A 17,364-nucleotide genomic window follows, 5' to 3' on the forward strand; every position below is an offset into this window, starting at 1 on the left:
TGTCTAAAGTGTTCTGTAGTCTACAGTACTGGAAAAAAAGGTATATAAAAGCTTGAACCTCAAGAATCAGAAGACGAATAAAATTAAAAAAAAAAATCAGTAGCAATTTAATTAGTTTTAATTCTCACAATATTAAGGTAGGCTTACGAAAGGTAGGCTCACTGTAAAATATAGGGGAATCTCTAGATTTTTTAATCCTTAGTTATATAATGCTGACGATTGTTTCCCACAGTAAAACATACTTCTATAAATTCTTTTCCTTTTCCATTTAAGGCCAGCTAATTCATTTTACTAAATTCTCATTGGATTCAGCTAAGGAATATCCAGTTAAATAGTTAAATCTGAGCAAGGGTCTTCAATAGACCACTGAGAAAAAGGAAGTGTTGCTTTCCTGTGTAATCATCGTGTGAAAGGGACTCTCACTCTACTGATTCTATTAGTATACTGGGTCTCTGGGACATAGAGGATCCTATCTTCCTTTTTTCTTTCTTCTCTTTCACTGGTCTTCCCTATTTCAGTCATTTAACAGAATGGTCTGTTTCTGGTATCTTATCACGTGTACAAATGGATAGTGTCATCCCTGCCAGCTGGGAATAGATGAGTATACTGGCATGGAAGAGTCTGAAAAGGGCCAGGAGGTGAAGTAACAGGAAAAGAAAATACCCTATTATCTTCTGTTAAGTCATTAAGTGAAAACAGAAAAATGGAAGTGTAAGGTAGGATTCCACAATCTGAAATCACAATCAAAATATTGACGATTTAAGAAGACTGTCCACATCTCCCCACTGTTGAATGTGGACCAGAAAGTCAGGAGTACCTCTGGGCATGGCCCGTGCAGACTGTCTTGTCCCACCAGTTGCCCCTGCCTGTTGTGCAGTTTGGGCCACTCCAGGTGTCACGTAGACAGATTCACTGGTGCTGCTCTGTCCCAGCCTGCCTCAGATCTGGAGAGATAGTCCTTCCCTTTCCTGTTCCGCTGGGGGACACACCAAACTGAAGGGTAGACAGATGTAAACTTCATACAGCATCATCTGTTAATGCACAAAGAGATGAATAAGGTGGTGCTTGCCTTAACCAGAACCAGTTTTACCCATAATATAAGGCTTTGCATTACAGATTGTTATCCCCTTTGAACCGTACTGCCCTGAGATTACTTAAATACATCTTTTCACAATGGGCCATATCAGCCCAGAATGGGTCAATATCCAGTGCTTGTGACTCTTAAAACTCACCCCCATACGCATTTGTTGAAATGAAATCTCATAATCCTGTTCCTCAAATTTATGTTTCAATTAAAAGCGAAGTAGCTTCCTCCAAACTTTATTTCTCTTACGTGGCTTTTATATCTCAGGTTTTATCCTTCTATTCTTCATTTTATCACCTTATCAATCATTAAATTTCAACTCTCCAGCAAGTTCAGCAGGCCAGCAAAGGAAGCCAAATGCACATATCACCACTACGCTCACTAATAAAAATAAATGAGCTCTTAGGGAAAGTTACCAAAATTGTTTCATTACACACAACCTTACAAAAAAAAATGAGACAAAGCCATGACAGCTCTGGAGAAAGGTTTAGGGATATCCTGAGCATGTCAACACAAGAATCCTTTTGCTGATGAGAGGAGATAAATCCCATAACACTGCAATTTCTTTAGTAAAGTCATCCCTTTGGCAAAACAATATGCAGCTGAAGGAAGATATCCAAACTTGATTGGATTAACAATCAGTGGTCTGAATCTAAGTATCCTTTAAATATTTTTCAAGTGTTCTTGAAAATCTGTAAACCTCTCTGAATACTCATTCACTTCACAGAAATAGATACCTGAAAATAATAAAAAACTAGATGCCCATGTAAAAAATGTGCCAGACTACTTGGGTAATTCCTTCTAGTGCTCAACCTTTTGCCATGCAATTTGTGTAAATGCATATATATTTATACAAAAGTCTCTTCCTATTTCTTTTTTTTTTTCCTCAAAATATCCTGTTTGAATCAGATTTCCATCCCACTATAGGCACCTTTAAAAAGAGTCCACTCTTTTTCAAGGACATTTGTGTACATGACAGAGGTTCAGGTGGTAATCTGATTGTCTGGGGATTTTATCAAAATCAAATGGCACTTTGAACTTTCTGTCTTTACAATTTCATGGTTTTACAGTTCAGGTTTTATGAGTTTGCTTTTCTCCTCTTACTGGCTGACCTGCAGTGACATTGTAAAGAAATGCATACTTGCGCACTTCTCAGAACACAAGAGCTTCATCCCATGATGAGACAGGAATGAACAACTAGGAGACTTTTCTTACTATGATGCACTTTGATGGTGCTTCTCTAGCTAGGGACAGATCTTTACAGATTGGAAAAGAGAATATATTTAGCAGTCAGTGTACATTGAGATAAACTTCAGCTTCATACAAAATTCCTAAACTAGATGTGCACAATACTTCATACTCTGTCAAATAAATAATATGTATTTTAAGTAGTCTCTTCAAAAACATTTGAAATGATACATTTTAGCAGCTTTAAGTGAGCTGTCCAAGTCAGTCAAATAATATTTGTCCTTTCTTCCTCCCCCAAAAAAGGCAGGAAGAAGAGGAAGGAAGAACTTCTAATATGTAGTCAAACAATAAAATATCCTTTAAAATGTTCTTTTCAAGCTCTATAGTTTGACAAGTGAAATATCACATATCTTGTAGAAAGTTCTGTATTCTGGAGATTTTGTTATTGAAAATAACTTTCTCCACCCGCAAAAAGGAGAAAGAATATTAATAAAAATTCTACTGCAATGTACATTCTCTGCTTGAAACCTACAAATTCAGAGAAAGGCGTACATGTAGTCCTCAATCTAGCCTTACTAAGAATTGCAGTTGAGAAGCTCTGTAGTTGCTACTGGCTATCCTTGCCCCATTGTTTTTCTTTTTGTTGGGAGATAGGGTGGTTAGAAGTCTAGCCAAATCACAGTCTTAACAGTGAAATGGAACTCTTCATAGGAAATGCGTACAGCCTTCATTGAAAATGCACAAATGAAGACCATTGAGGGGAATAAAAAAACACATCATCTTGAATCCTCCTTGCAGCGAGCAACCTCTGTGAGTGTAGTATTGAACGCACAGGCCTGATCTGAAATCTATACAAGTGATGAGCATCCACTGAGTCTTCCTGTGAATGCAAAGCATGCAAAATTAGTAAGAGAAGCTTCATGTATTAACTCTCCAAGTCTTAATGCTGCTGCTATATCTAAGGGTTTAGGCATTCTTTGAGTTAATTTATTATTAACCAGATGGCATATTGTATTGTCCTGGATCATGAGTAGCTTGGAATCATATTTGTCTTTTCTGTGTCAGCTTGCAATACACAAGAAAAGGGAGAGTTTAGGGTTTAGTTACAGGTTATAAATAAGTTACAGAATTCTGAAGAATCTTGAATAGGGAATTTGAAACTAAATTTTGGCATTTTAAGTTTTAGATAATTTGAGGGAGCATTTCTTCCCACAGGGCCCATTTACTTTGATATCTTGTCGTATATGTGATGAACATTATTAGGCAACCTTCTTAATTGTGAACATTAAGATCAAATCTATCACACATTATGTAACACCTGTGTCAAAAAAACAACATTTTATTCAACTGTTTATGTTTCAGTCCTTCAAATAAGGTTCCAGTGATGCTTTACAGATATTTCAGGATGGGATCTGACTGTGTTGGTATCCTTGACATCTATATTACTTCATGTGTAGCTGCAATGAAATTGGAAGGACTACTTAGGAGTAGATTGCCATAAGATAATGCTAGTCCTCATGTCAAATAGCCTTTCATCATGAACAGCTATATATTTTTAGTATCAATAGAGTATGGTATGTTCCTGTCTCTAATGAGGTGTGTTCAATACACAAAAGGAAGACAAAATATTTTTTGGATGCTCTACTCTATTGCTGTGGAACTAACTTCACATTAAGGCATAATTGCATGTGTAGTTTAAATGATACATATATATATAGTTCATATATTTATATGACCATCCTTGTGCATAATTCCAGTATGCGCAAAAAATGCATTCAACTGCATGCATGACAGTAAATTCTGCCCACAAACTTTGTGAAGCTACATTTAGTTAGGCATTTAAAGGAGCTATGATATGAACTTTGGACTTTCTCTGTCATCTCTTTGTGTTACAACTCTATCACGGTAATAACCACATTTGCAGTTAGAAGACAAAGTAATGATTCATCATAACTGATTCTGTGAAATTAGAACACTGATACTACTATTATTTTCCTATTGTAGTCTCCTTCTAGCAAAGCAGATGAGTGTGTTGGATTTCTCTTTGCATTTTGGGATTTTTTCTGCTTTCTTATTCTGTGAATTCTACTGCTGCTCCGTACGGTGGGGATAAATGCTTTTGGAGCTTCCTACAAGGGATACGTGCTGCTCACTCAGACATCACCAAGTATCAATTTTTACTATGTTTAAAGATGTCAGACAATAGTTAAATTCAGCCTACAATGTTGTGGTGAGTTAACCTTGGCTGGCAGCCGGGTGCCCACCCACCCTCTCCCTCACTTACCCTACTTAGCAGGACAGGGGGAGAAAGTAAGATGGAAAAGCTTGTGGATTTCAATAATGACAGGGAGATAAATCACAGTCATGGGCAAAGCATGCCTTGGGATTGTCTTGGGGAAGATTAATTTATTGCCAATTGGAAATAGAGTAGTATAGTAAGAAAGAAAACTAAAAATACCTTCCTCCATATCCTGCATCTTCCCAAGCTCAACTTTACTCCTTTGTTCCCAATTCTTCTACTTCTCTATGACTCTCTGAGCAGTGCAGGTGGATTGGGAATGGGGTTAGGGTCAGTTCATAACACTTTGTCTTGTCAGTCCTTTCTCCACGTGCTCTTTCCCTGCTTCAGTGGGGGGTCCTTCCCAACTGATCCAAGATAGAATCATAGAATCATTAAGGTTGGAAAAGACCTCCAAGATCATCCAGTCCAGCTGTCCCCCTACCACCAATATCACCCACTAAACCATGTTCATAAGCACCACGTCCAACCTTTCCTTGAACACCCCCAGGGATGGTGACTCCACCACCTCCCTGGGCAAACCATTTCAATGCCTGACTGCTATTTCTGAGAAGAAATGTCTCCTAATTTCCAACCTGAATTTCACATGATATTTCTAAATGTTTCTAAATTAATTGCAATTTTTCCTCAGGTCAGATTCGGAAGTGTGTAACCCTCTTCAATCTAACTGATCACATGACCTTTACTTTCCCAAGATATACTTTTACAGATTGTTCTGAACTTATGAAATTAGTCTGGCTTTTATAGGAAAACAGGAAGAGGCAAGAAGTGCTTTGAGAGGAATTAAGACGAGAAATGTTGAGCACTAAAATCCAGGGGGTTTTGGTCTTTCGTTGTTGTTTTGTATAGACAGACATTTCAAGATAATATTTTCCGTGCTCTCTATTGTTTTGTGTTCATTATGTGAAATATCACAGGATCTGAAGTAAAAACAAACAAACAAAAGAAATATAAGCATAAGTCAAGTTTTCAGTTACATTTCATCTGTTTGCAAAAACATCCTTCTATTACAGTGTTCACTAGTACCAAGACGATATTAAAAAGCTTCCAAGTAACTATTAAATTCAAATCTTCTATTTAATAGCATGCAAAAAAATCCAAAAATTAAATCATTCAATTAACTCTGACTTACCTAATACAAATACACCATAATACTGCCCTAAAAAATATATATATATATTTATTTTATTCCGCTTTGAAAAGTGCATCAATCTGCTATGATATTGTAATTCTAATAGCTGCAGTTCTACAAGAACCACTCCCACATGGCTGCGTACCACGGGGTCCATCCATCCCCCAGGAGCAAACTGCTCCAGCACGGGTCCCCCACGGGCGGCAGCTCCCCCCAGACCCCCTGCTCCTGCGTGGGCTCCTCTCCACGGGCTGCAGCTCCGGCCCGGGGCCTGCTCCTGCGGGGGCTCTCCATGGGCCGCAGCCTCCTCCAGGCCACGTCCACCTGCTCCACCGGGGGCTCCTCCACGGGCTGCAGCGTGGAGATCTGCTCCGTGTGGGACCCGTGGGCTGCAGGGGGACAGCCTGCTCCACCAGGGGCCTCTCCACAGGCCGCAGGGGAACTGCTGCTGCGTGCCTGGAGCACCTCCTGCCCTCCCGCTGCACTGCCCCTGGGGGCTGCAGGGCTGTTTCTTGCCTTTTTTTTTTTTTTTTTTGACTCCTCTTCCTCACAGCTGCTGCACAGCGTTTTTTAGCCTTTCTTACATGTGTTTTCATAAGACATCACAAGCTTGCTGAGGGTCTTAGCTTTGGCCAGCAGCAGGTCCCTGTGTCTAACATGAGACCATCTCCTGGTCCCTTCTTGCAGAGGCCATCCCTGCAACCCCCTGCTGGTACCATAACCTTGCCATGTAAACATAATACAAGTGTTTACTGCGTTGTAAAGTAAGAGAGACACACAGTTATCCTTAAATGTTAAGATCTTTATAAAGAAAGAAGAAAACAGTACAGGTGACAACATTTTTAAAGGATTATGAATAATGGAGTGTAAGGAATTTCATTTCTGGAGGGTAGGTAGGCTACAAGGACCTTGATTTACATGTAGATTACACTGCTAGAACTATTCAAGTTTAAGTAAAAAACATGATTAAAATTGTTGCCAATTTAACAATACTTTCAAAGTCAGAGGTGAGCAATTGCACTGATGTATTTGCATGCATTTAATATGCCTACAAACAGCCATTGTGCATACACAAATCAGGTATTTATTCATGCATGTGACCTAGTAGAAAACTGGCTGGCTATTTGCTTATGCAAATACCTTGTTTTTACATCACTCAACTGGGAATTTGCACAAAAATTGTCCATGTGTAAATTTTTAAGCTAATTGTGTACACCTAACGAAGTTTATGACTGAAAAATCAGAAGAGAAGCTATTTTCCTCATGGTGCCTCAGATTAGGCTGTGTGAACATCAGTAATGTTGTTTCATAGGAATTTGCCTGAAAATTATTTAATGGTGTTTCTTGTGAGTTCTCATCTGTTAAGTTTTATTTAGGCTAACTATGCAGATTCATATGTTGTTCATTCAAAACAGAATATCATATGCAAGCCTTCATCAGTCTTAAACACTGTTAGAATTTGGTGAAATAGAAAGGGAATCATTCAAATGTTTATAGGTCATGAATGTTTTGCATAGCCCAATCTCTGAAAATAGTGTTCTGTGAAATCCCAAAACTAGTAGTTGGAAGATATATTTTTGATGTCGGAACTGGAGAGGTTCAGTAAATTTACTACCAATATTCATCTAAATCAGTAAGCCAAGCCATAACATATGACCTGTTGTTACTGTACATATAATTTTTTGTCACAATAACAAATATGCTGTATATACCCATGTTTTGTTGGTTAGGTTGTTTATGCCTTACCTTGTGAACATTCTGCATGTATTGTGATTGGCTGGGTCAAGATTTTCAATCCTGCCAAAGTCTATGGAGAAGAAGCCTAGTCTATCATGAGTTAACAAATCTTATCAGAATGTTTTTGTTTGTTTGTTGTTTTGTTTGTTTGTTGTTTGTTTCTTCATTTCAGTTTACCAGGTGTGTATGGCACACAAAAACAGATTGTATGGAGTCATTTCTTTCAATTAGAAGGACTATTTAATCAAATAAAAAGCTTTGCCCTAAGACCACGAGAAGGATGACAAGGCTAGCAGAGAATTAGTGCTTGTGCTGCGATCTCTAGTGGGTAGCCTACTGATGCAGTCTTTTGAATTATGATTTTCTCGAATTCATGAGATCAATTCATAACTTGTTCCAATCAACGGGAAACATTCTGTAATAGATTTGTATCTCAGAAATACATTTGTTTTTTTGAGACATGTTCTGTAATTAATCAGCAGCCAGTTGTATAAATTACTCTGACTTGCAAAGAACTAATCACAGTATAAGTATTTTGCAGTACTTATTCATATCGAGCTTACACAATTGTTCAGCATCTTCAAAGCCATGCGAGAAATGGCCACATTAATTCTTTCGACAGTGTTTTGATTTAATGTTCATTTATATGCAACCTTTGCAGATCATAATTCACAAAAAGATACTAACTGCCACAATCTTAGCATTGGAGCGATTCCCCAGTAGAAGCGAACTGGCTTTAGTGGGGATGGAGTTAAGTGTTCTTCACAGCAGCTTTTATGGTACTGTTTTGTTTTTCTGACCAAACCAGTGTTGATAACACACTGATGTTTTGGCTGTTGCAGAGCAGTGCTTACATAGAGCCAAGGCCTTTTCAGCTCCTCGTGCTGCCCCACCAGCAAGGAGGCTGGGGGTGCACCAGAAGCTGGGAGGGGACACAGCCGGGACAGATGGCCCAAATGGACCAAAGGGATGTCCCATACCATGTGGTGTCATGCTCAGCGACAAAAGCTAGAGGAGGGAAGGAGGAAGGGGGGACATTTGGAATTAAAGTATTTGTCTTCCCAAGTAACCATTACATATGATTTTCACACGTAAAATTGAAAGCCACACAGTGACTTTTCTGGAAATGGCTAAACATCTGCCTGCTGATGGAAAGTAGTGAAGGAATTCTTTATTTTGCTTTGCTTGCATGCAGTCTTTGCTCTACCTGTTAAATTGCCTATATTTCAACCCACAACTTTTCTCACTTTTACCTTGCTGATTTTCTTCCCCTTCTCTCTGTGGGGGGAGTGAGCAAGGGAAGTTGCCTGCTGAGGTTAAACCACAGCAAGAGTCACGGAATCACACAGAATCACAGAATGGCTGAGGTCGGAAGGGACCTCTGGAAGTGTCATGGTTTAACCTAGCAGGCAGCTCAGCACCATATGGCCATTCGCTCTCTCACCCCCACACAGTGGGATGGGGGAGAAAAATGGGGGGGGAGGGGGGACGGGGAAGGGGGGAGAAGTACAAACGGTGGATTGAGGGAAAGACAGTTTAATAAGACAGAAAACAAATGAATAATAGTAATAATAGTAAATAATAATAAGGATAAAACAATGTACAAAACAAGTGATGCACAACGCAATTACTCACCACCCGCTGATCGATGCCCAGCCCAGCTCTGAGCAGCAGCCAACACCACCACAAGCACCCACCCCATTTTTATTGTTCCACATGGTGCCACATGGTATGGGACATCCATTTGGGTGATCCATTTGGGTCAGCTGTCCTGGCTGTGTCCCCTCCCAGGTCCTTGTGCACCCCCAGCCTCCTCGCTGGCAGAGCAGTGTGAGAAGCTGAGTGTAAACACTTGGCTTATTGCAGGCACTGCTCTGCAACAACTAAAACATCAGTGTGTTATCAGAATTAATCTCATCCTAAATCCAAAATGCAGCACCGTGCCAGCTATTAGGAAGAAAATTAGCTCCATTCCAGCTGAAAACAGGACAGGAAGTCACCTGGCCCGGCTGCCTGCTCAAGCAGGGACACCCAGATCAGGTTGCCCAGGATCACTTCCAGCTGGCTTTTGAAGATCTCCAAAGAGGGAGACTGCACAGCCTCCATGGGCAACCTGTACCAGTGCTCAGTCACCCACACAGTAACAGAATCACAGAACGGCTGAGAAAGATGATACTGGAAGAAGGAAAATGATATTTCTAACCTGTAACGTCATATATCTTACTAATCGGTGGGAATATCATGTTGTGAGTCATACACCGATACTTTTTTTCCTTTTAACCTATATAAATATTTTTGTCAGACATATTTCTTTTTGTGCCCTTCTTTAATGAAGATTTGATTGAAGAAATTGATTTCTCTAAGTCATAATAATTTTTTCCTCCATGAAATGTCACATTATTTCCATCCATTTTGTAGAAATAACAGAAAAAAAATGAAAATAGATTTACTAAATTTGTTTTACACATGGATTTTTTATACAGCACCCTTGTTTTTGAATAACCCTCAGAGCTTGCCAATTTAGAAGATTCACATAATCTAGGGGTAAATGAAATCTTAACAGGAAAATGAAAGGATCTTTTTTCCTTGCAATTCATATGATTTTATGCATAATGCCAGATGACCTACATTTTGAAAGAGTAAGATAACTTGTTTTAAACTGTACATAATAATACACTTAGAAGCTTTCAGGTATCTTAGTAATATAGTGTAATGAAGTCAATTCCTCAAATGAAAACAAGTTGTAGAAATACCCACTCTAAGAGGACATAATGAGGGAAAAGAGGACTTCCTTAGTTAAAAAAATTCAAAAGAAGGCGGCACAGCCTGGATTCCAAGTCCACTGGAATCGTACAGATTTCTTTACTAGTTAGTTGTTTGGTCCTAAGCACATAAGAATACATTTTTTGCATATAAAGATATGTGCAATATTGTCTAAAAGTACTCATATTTTCTCTCATCAGGCCCGAGATGTTTCTAATTCTATGCTATCTTTTAACCAGGCTCTTAGATATCATGTGTAGGTCTTGGTGATTTTTGGCCTTGTGATATTATTAGAATGACACTTTAAAATGGTAACTTAAATGCTTGTTCATTGCTTTTTGATGTGTGTGTGTTGCACTAGTACTGTTAATCTGTTTGAATCTGTGAACTAAGCAGCTGGATTTCCAATTTCCAATATCTCTCTTTTATCATCAGTGATTAATGATCACAGATATCAAAGGTCTGTTCAGTTAGCACATAAATTGTAAGAAGAATCACAGAAGAGGGATCCTGGCCTTGATACTCTTAAAATACTATGAGCTGTGGAAGCAGGAAGCACAGCAAAAATAAATAATTAAATAAAAATAAAGGAAGAACTTTACATAAAGCACAAATGTGATTTAAGCTAACTTACTATACTTTGTAACTGGAATGGACTAAGAAGATCCACATGCTCATTATTACAGCTCAGCTGATGAGTGCTAGCAGTTTAAGTTGAATTAAACAAAAAGCCTTGTAATTGCAAGATTGTACCCCAGAGGAAAAAAAAAAAAAAAAAAGTTCCAACTCATAAGTAATTCAGCAAAGAATGGCTTGTGAAGAACAGTTCAGAAAGGATAGAAACAATTCCATTTCTACAGTGGGACCACTGATAAAGGAATACATTGTTTTTTAACTCCAAAAATATAAGGCCAGAGAAAGACACTTATCATCTTAAGAAAAGGCAGTTAGATTAAGTAGGTTCCAGCTTGATGCTGCTCATCTGAGAATTAAGATGTTTTCCTCTAGGTTTCTTTCATCTTCCTAGTAAAGAGGCAATGGCAGTTTGTTTACCTCAGGTTATTTCGAGATTTGTGCTTGAAATACTTCAGTGTAGTCCATTTGAAAACAGTTGTGAATTTTTGCTGCCATATACCTTTTCTTAGAAGTTGAAGCTGTACTGCAGTGTCTAAGATAAGCAGTAGCATAGCCCATGCACTATAATAGGAGGCCAAAAAAAAAAGGGTTATGATGGGGAGCTGAATCCTTGGGTTTTTATTTAAGTCCAGCACAGAGTCATGCTGCCCCACAAATATTAATTCCCTTCTTTCTCGATCACCGCTACCTCAGAAGATGTGTGTTTTAATCACATAACATGTAGGATCACTCTAACTACTCCCCTTCCCCGTTCCCTTCCCTTCCCTTCCCTTCCCTTCCCTTCCCTTCCCTTCCCTTCCCTTCCCTTCCCTTCCCTTCCCTTCCCTTCCCTTCCCTTCCCTTCCCTTCCCTTCCCTTCCCCGTTCCCTTCCCTTCCCTGTTCCCTTCCCTTCCCTTCCCTTCCCTTCCCTTCCCTTCCCTTCCCTTCCCTTTTCTTTTAATATCATGACACTTTCAAATGCTTATTAAACTATGTGTTTACCACTATGCATATTTTACATAACCAGTGCAAACTGACCTTTCTGCTGTGAAATGAACAATGGAGAACAGAAGTTTTGTGCACCTTTTTTTTTTTTTCTCCATATGTGAAGCCTTTTATTTGATTCGAGAGCTGCTTAAGTAACATCAGATCTGGGTGTGCTGGGGCTAGTATTTAGACAGTCACAGGTACCGTAAGTGATGGTCAGGAATTTAATTTGTTCTTAATTCCAGATTTAATCTCAAAACCTTCCTGATTTCCATTGTGATGCAAGAACAGTACCAAACTGCATGGATGCTTATGCACAGTTTCGTTTCTGTAGTACCACAAGTTCCTTTTCTTATTACCACTGTAGGAAATCAGCAAATTGTACAGATAAGTGTCTCTGTGATGCAGAACTGCCCTCTTTTATTCAACTTTAAATCTCTTTTAGAGCCGTGACCCCACGCTCTGCTTCAGCGCCTTGCTCTGCCATGCAGTACCTGTGTGACCTTAGGCTCACCAAACCTCATGCCCCGTCTGTCAAAAACTGGCAATAATGCTTCTTGCTGTCCACATCTGTCCCATTTGTTTTGATAGCAAGTGATTTGGAGAGGGGGCTGTCTGGTACTGTGTCTGCACAGCACTTAGCACAATAGGACCTCGCTGCTTGAAATCTTGCATGTGTCTGAAATGCAAGCAATAGAGTAATATGTAATATGTTTTACCCGAACTCTCCTAGAGGACTCGCCTTTTTAATGTCGTTTTAAGTGGTGGCAGTGAAGGCGCTGTGTTTTGTAGGAGAGACAAACTTTCTATATGCAGAGCGAGGGAAAAGAGAAGCGTTTTTCTCTGTCCAGCATGAGCCTCACCTCTGACTGGGAGGATTGACTTTTGTGGGTTGAAGGGCAGTTTATTTTCAAGGCTCATTCAGCCTTGGCCTCTCAGCCATGGCTGCAATCAAGGATGTCAATCAGCATTAACTGTAATTGTTTTATGATAGAGAACTGGAATGAGGCCACAAATTCATTTCCTATAGGCCACAAAGCAGCCGTCTAATTGTCACAATTTTCAGTCATTGCTGACCTCAGGCAATTTCATGCAGTTATCTAGAGGTAAAAAGCTCCATATGTCATTACCTGGCAATAAAGCCATCTATGCCTTCAAATTCTCATTTCTAAAAAGATCTTTGGCCTTCCTGTGCTTCCTCATGTGCTTAAGGCAGCTGTTTAATACAACAACAGAGAAGTATGAGCAGGGAGGCCCAGATGCAGTCAGCCCAGCTGCCACCTGCCCCTTTGCAGAGCTTTTTCTACTGTGTGGCCTGAGGACACAGAGTGGCTTTAGGCCACCTGCATCGCACACAAAGAGGGAGGTAATATTTATGAAAGCCTTTCAGCAGGTAGCTGCAGGTTTTTTAATGCTGTCTTGGAGACTGATATTCAGAAGTGTAGAGAACATTAGCAGGCATCTTTCTGTTAACTTGACGTTAGCCTGAGTGTAACTTGACAGTAGCTTGATGCTGTATTTAGGAGCATTGACTCTGCTGGGAGTGAGGGGAAGGCCACTGATTTTCTATGGCTTTTGTTTTTTTCACAGTGAAATGTTCGTAAAATGGTTGGTTTTGCAGACAGGTTTCTGTTACGCTTTAAAAGATGTTTGAAAAATCACGGAAAAATTCACCCTTAGAGACACTTCTGAATACAACCCATGATACTGCTGTCATCTTTCCAGTTCCTCTGTTGTATTTATATGATGCAACTATCAAGGTTTTCTAAACGTAATTTCATTGTTTTCAAAAGCAAGATTCTGGTATCTCTGGTTACATTTGCCAGTATTTTATTGCAAAATGAAACCTAATAAAATTAAAAAGAATGTCTTGAGAAGGAAAATACTTTGCTGTATAGTAAAACTAAGCAGGATTTGAGCTTCAAATTCTTTTGGAAAAAAAAAGGATCGCATTGTATTTTCATTTTTGTGTAACAGAAAAAAAAATCAAACTTTAAAAAGCCTCAGAGCATTTGAGGCTGATTTTATGTGTATATATATATTGCAACTTATCATTATTTTAGGTAGATATGTTGTCTCTCTTAAGGGTAATAGAAATAACAATAGAACAGCATGCAAGAGAGTGGAACATAATAATTTCATCATTTTTTTTAATTAAAATAAACATAATATCAAACATAACACTGTATTGTTCTTCTACCAATATTTATTTGCTTTACATAATGTACCAAACAGGTAACAGTAAAAATAATTAACATCAATGTCAGAACAAAACAATCCCCCCCCTCCCAAGAAAACAATTTTAAGTCAAAGTCTGGTTTGTAGCACCTAAAATTACTGAAATGTTCTTTGAAAGAATTAGTCTACATTTGTCTCAGCAAACGTCTGAATAGGAGGGAACAGTCAGGGATGCACAAATCCACTGATTATAGATGCTAGGAAAACACAACTGCAGAAAGTATCCTTTATTTTTTGTTCTGTTTACAGACACTTCCAGAAAGAGAATAGTGACCTTAGATACACCACTGGGCTGACCTACCAAGGTATTTTCAGAATCTTTTGAAGACTTCTTACCACTAGCTTCTAAAATTAAAGTGCAGATTTACTGGATCTATTTTAATGCATTTTATTAGGTCAAAAATATTTTCCTTCAATATATTACCTTGCCTTTTTCTTTTCTGCTCCAGAGAGATGCTGTCTCATTTTATTTCTTATTGTCTTGAATTTCATATTTTCTATGCCTTTAGGCATGATTTACTCCTAAAAAAATGCAGCAGGGTAAAAACGAGAAACTAACCTATGTTAGGCCTTATAAGAATATAAATAGGCATAAGCTTCTTGTCTAATAGCTCTGCTCACTGAAACTGAACTTTCATAGCCAAGCAGATACGCCATAATACAGCATTTAGAATATTAAAAACAGTTATGGTTTGAAAACTAAGTTAAATATCTATTTTAACAATTTTATTGCCTCATCCCAGAATGGATTTTTGATATCTTTTGATGGAATAATAGCAATTCAACTAATTTCTGCTTAATCTTATATAGTGCTGAATGATTTCTGGTTGGCAGTAATGGATCAGGAGTGACAAATAAGATTAAACAGTATTTTTGGTGACTCAGGTCATTCTTTATCTATTGTTTTTCTTTCTTTTACTTCCTCTCTACTTTGGTCTCTGTCAAGTGCATGGAAATTCAAGGCTGGATGTTTTTTTGTTTTTGTTTTGTTTTAAACTAAAATTTTTAAGAAGTATAATAAGCTTTAAGTGTCACTGTATTTTGAGTGGCTGAAGAATAAGAAGAGGAAAGAGTGAATTCCAATTTTTTGTCCTCTCTAAGAGAATAAAAAGGATTTATATCAACTTCATCAGCAAGATGTTCAGAAGTCTCTGATACAACAGCACACCATAAACACAGATTGGAACATAAATTGTTCATTTTCATCTCTCAAGCTTTATTTCTTGACAGTTATTCTTGCTTGTGACTTAAGCAGTACTTTTGTGAACAAATCTGTGGACTGGAACTGAACTCTGGCTTAGGAAACTCATGCTGGTTTTGATTAAGTATCCGCTGAAGAATATTTTCATTAAGAATCTTAAAATGTGAAAGACTAGGAGAAGTGATAGGTATGTCTACAAGGGCTATCTTTACTATGTCTATAGGAGCTATCTTTGCTGTGTCACTTTTTGTCTCAGGAAGGCACGTGTAGTCATGCAATAAAGGCAGCGTACTTTGCATTGCTGGCCTCAGTCATGCTCACATTTTCCATCATCTCTTTTCTGTCCTGTTAGTCTCCCTGTTGCATCATTTATTATTAAAGAGGTTTTGGGGCTGCAAGTGCCCAAATCTTAAAGCCTGAGAATCTTAACTAACATCTCTTATTTCCACTCATAAAGCCAAGTCCTGCCACTCTTAGGTTGAAAGTCTCTTTCCATGACCTCATCGTTTATTTACCTCAGCTCAGTAGTCAAACAATACTTGTACGCAAAAAAATGTCTGAACCAGACGCCACGTTTCACACTAGGAAGGCCATCAGTTTCCTTGTCCAGTCTGAAAGGAAAGGTGTATGTTGTTTCCTTTAGTTTTGTTTTACCTCTACAACCATTAAAAATAAACAAACAAAAAACTCTTCTCCTCATAGTGTGGTGATGAGTAGACTTCCAGTCTGACAGCATGGACTAAGGTTTGGAAAAAGAGATCCTTCCACTGCTCATTTAAGATAATGGCCCTGATAGTTCATATTCTGCTATTTATGCAGTCCTTTATATCCAGATAAAAGCAGGTATAAAATGCAATCAGTTCAGTCTTGTTCTCTTACATCCGCTTTGTACAGACATAAATCATGCATGAGTTGCTTAGTAGGGAAGAATCAGGTCTGAAATATCTATGTTTTATGAACTTCAGTAGGTTTCTGTGACTCAAAGCTAAGCTGGCAGAAAAAAAAGAAAAATGTTTTTCTGAACACCGGGGAAAAAACATGGTACTTAAGGAAATCCAAACACACAATTTTTGCAATCTGTTGTGTAATGTATCTCATGAGCTTTGTCAAAAGTGATCTGAAACTTTGCCTTCTCATGCTCTCAGTACAGCATTAATACTTTCTGTCCTGGGACAACATTAGCCACCACCTCCCTTGGCTCCACTCCCCATCACCAAACAGAGTTAAGAGCATATGAATTTGCTGCAAAAATCCTTTGCCTTCTTCTCTTTCAAATACGTGACACAGTAAAAGTTATAGTCATTCATTTCCTGGAGGTATGTATGACCACAGTCTGTCCTGCTTCTCACGCACGCAAAAGTTAATTTTGAAGAGCGGGCAAGGAACCAAGGGAAAGGAAAGGGGAGGGCAGAGTCTCAGCCTTCCTTTGGTGTCTCTTTCATGGAAGTTGCTGAGCTTCATAGCTCATAAAATATTCATCACATTGTTTGAAGAATAAAACAACATGTATGTGCCTGCTCCCAGCCTTTAGGAAAGAGAGAAATTCCTCCTGGATATGATTTATATTCATTGTGTAAGCTTTCTTGTGGTTGGTAAGTCAGTGAGAATAAAGATGGGGTGGAAAAATGGTTTGAAAAAGATGTTCTGTGTTGTAGCTCACAGCTTTCATCGTGCTGCAGAAATATGATTTATTTTCATACTTCACTAACAAGGCTCTCTGTTGAGATGGATGTTAATCTCCACAGACTGTTCTTCCCCTGGAAAAAGAAATATATTCCTAGAAGATATTTTTTAATGAGCTATAAGAAGCAGCATATTCTTTTCTCTGCCTTATATTAAAATGAAGGCAGCCAGCTTCTTAAGACTCTTACTGTACACGTTAAAGTGAAGAAAAAAAAAAAAAAAAACAATCAAAAATAAGGAGTACTTGCAGAAATATTCTTATAGGTTATTGCCTTTTAATTCCAAAATTTTCCTTCTGGCTCCCTTTCCACTCCTTCCATTTCCAGTGCTTTATTTTTGTTTGCTCTTTGAGCTGCGAATGGGGAAGGAAGAAAAAGAAGGTCTCAGAAAGGCCTGGTGACAGAAGCAGTGGCACCTTCCCACCACTTCCTTGCCT

The 17,364-nt window shown here is 38.6% G+C and overlaps 1 protein-coding gene across 18 annotated transcripts in view; it reads left to right on the forward strand.

The window, feature by feature from the left end:
• The window catches only part of LINGO2 (leucine rich repeat and Ig domain containing 2), a 537,865-nt gene that overhangs the window by 372,662 nt on the left and 147,839 nt on the right, over nucleotides 1–17,364 (forward strand). For 7 of the 18 annotated variants that reach the window (XM_080574185.1, XM_080574199.1, XM_080574186.1 and 4 more), the window contains one exon: nucleotides 14,294–14,349. The exons of the other annotated variants lie outside the window; for them this stretch is intronic. The gene's annotated coding sequence lies outside the window, so the exon portion shown is untranslated. The remainder of the gene's footprint in view (nucleotides 1–14,293; nucleotides 14,350–17,364) is intronic. 18 annotated transcript variants of the gene reach the window in all.

Source organism: Anser brachyrhynchus, assembly GCF_964034855.1.
Source record: "Anser brachyrhynchus genome assembly, chromosome: Z".
NCBI lineage: Eukaryota > Metazoa > Chordata > Aves > Anseriformes > Anatidae > Anser > Anser brachyrhynchus.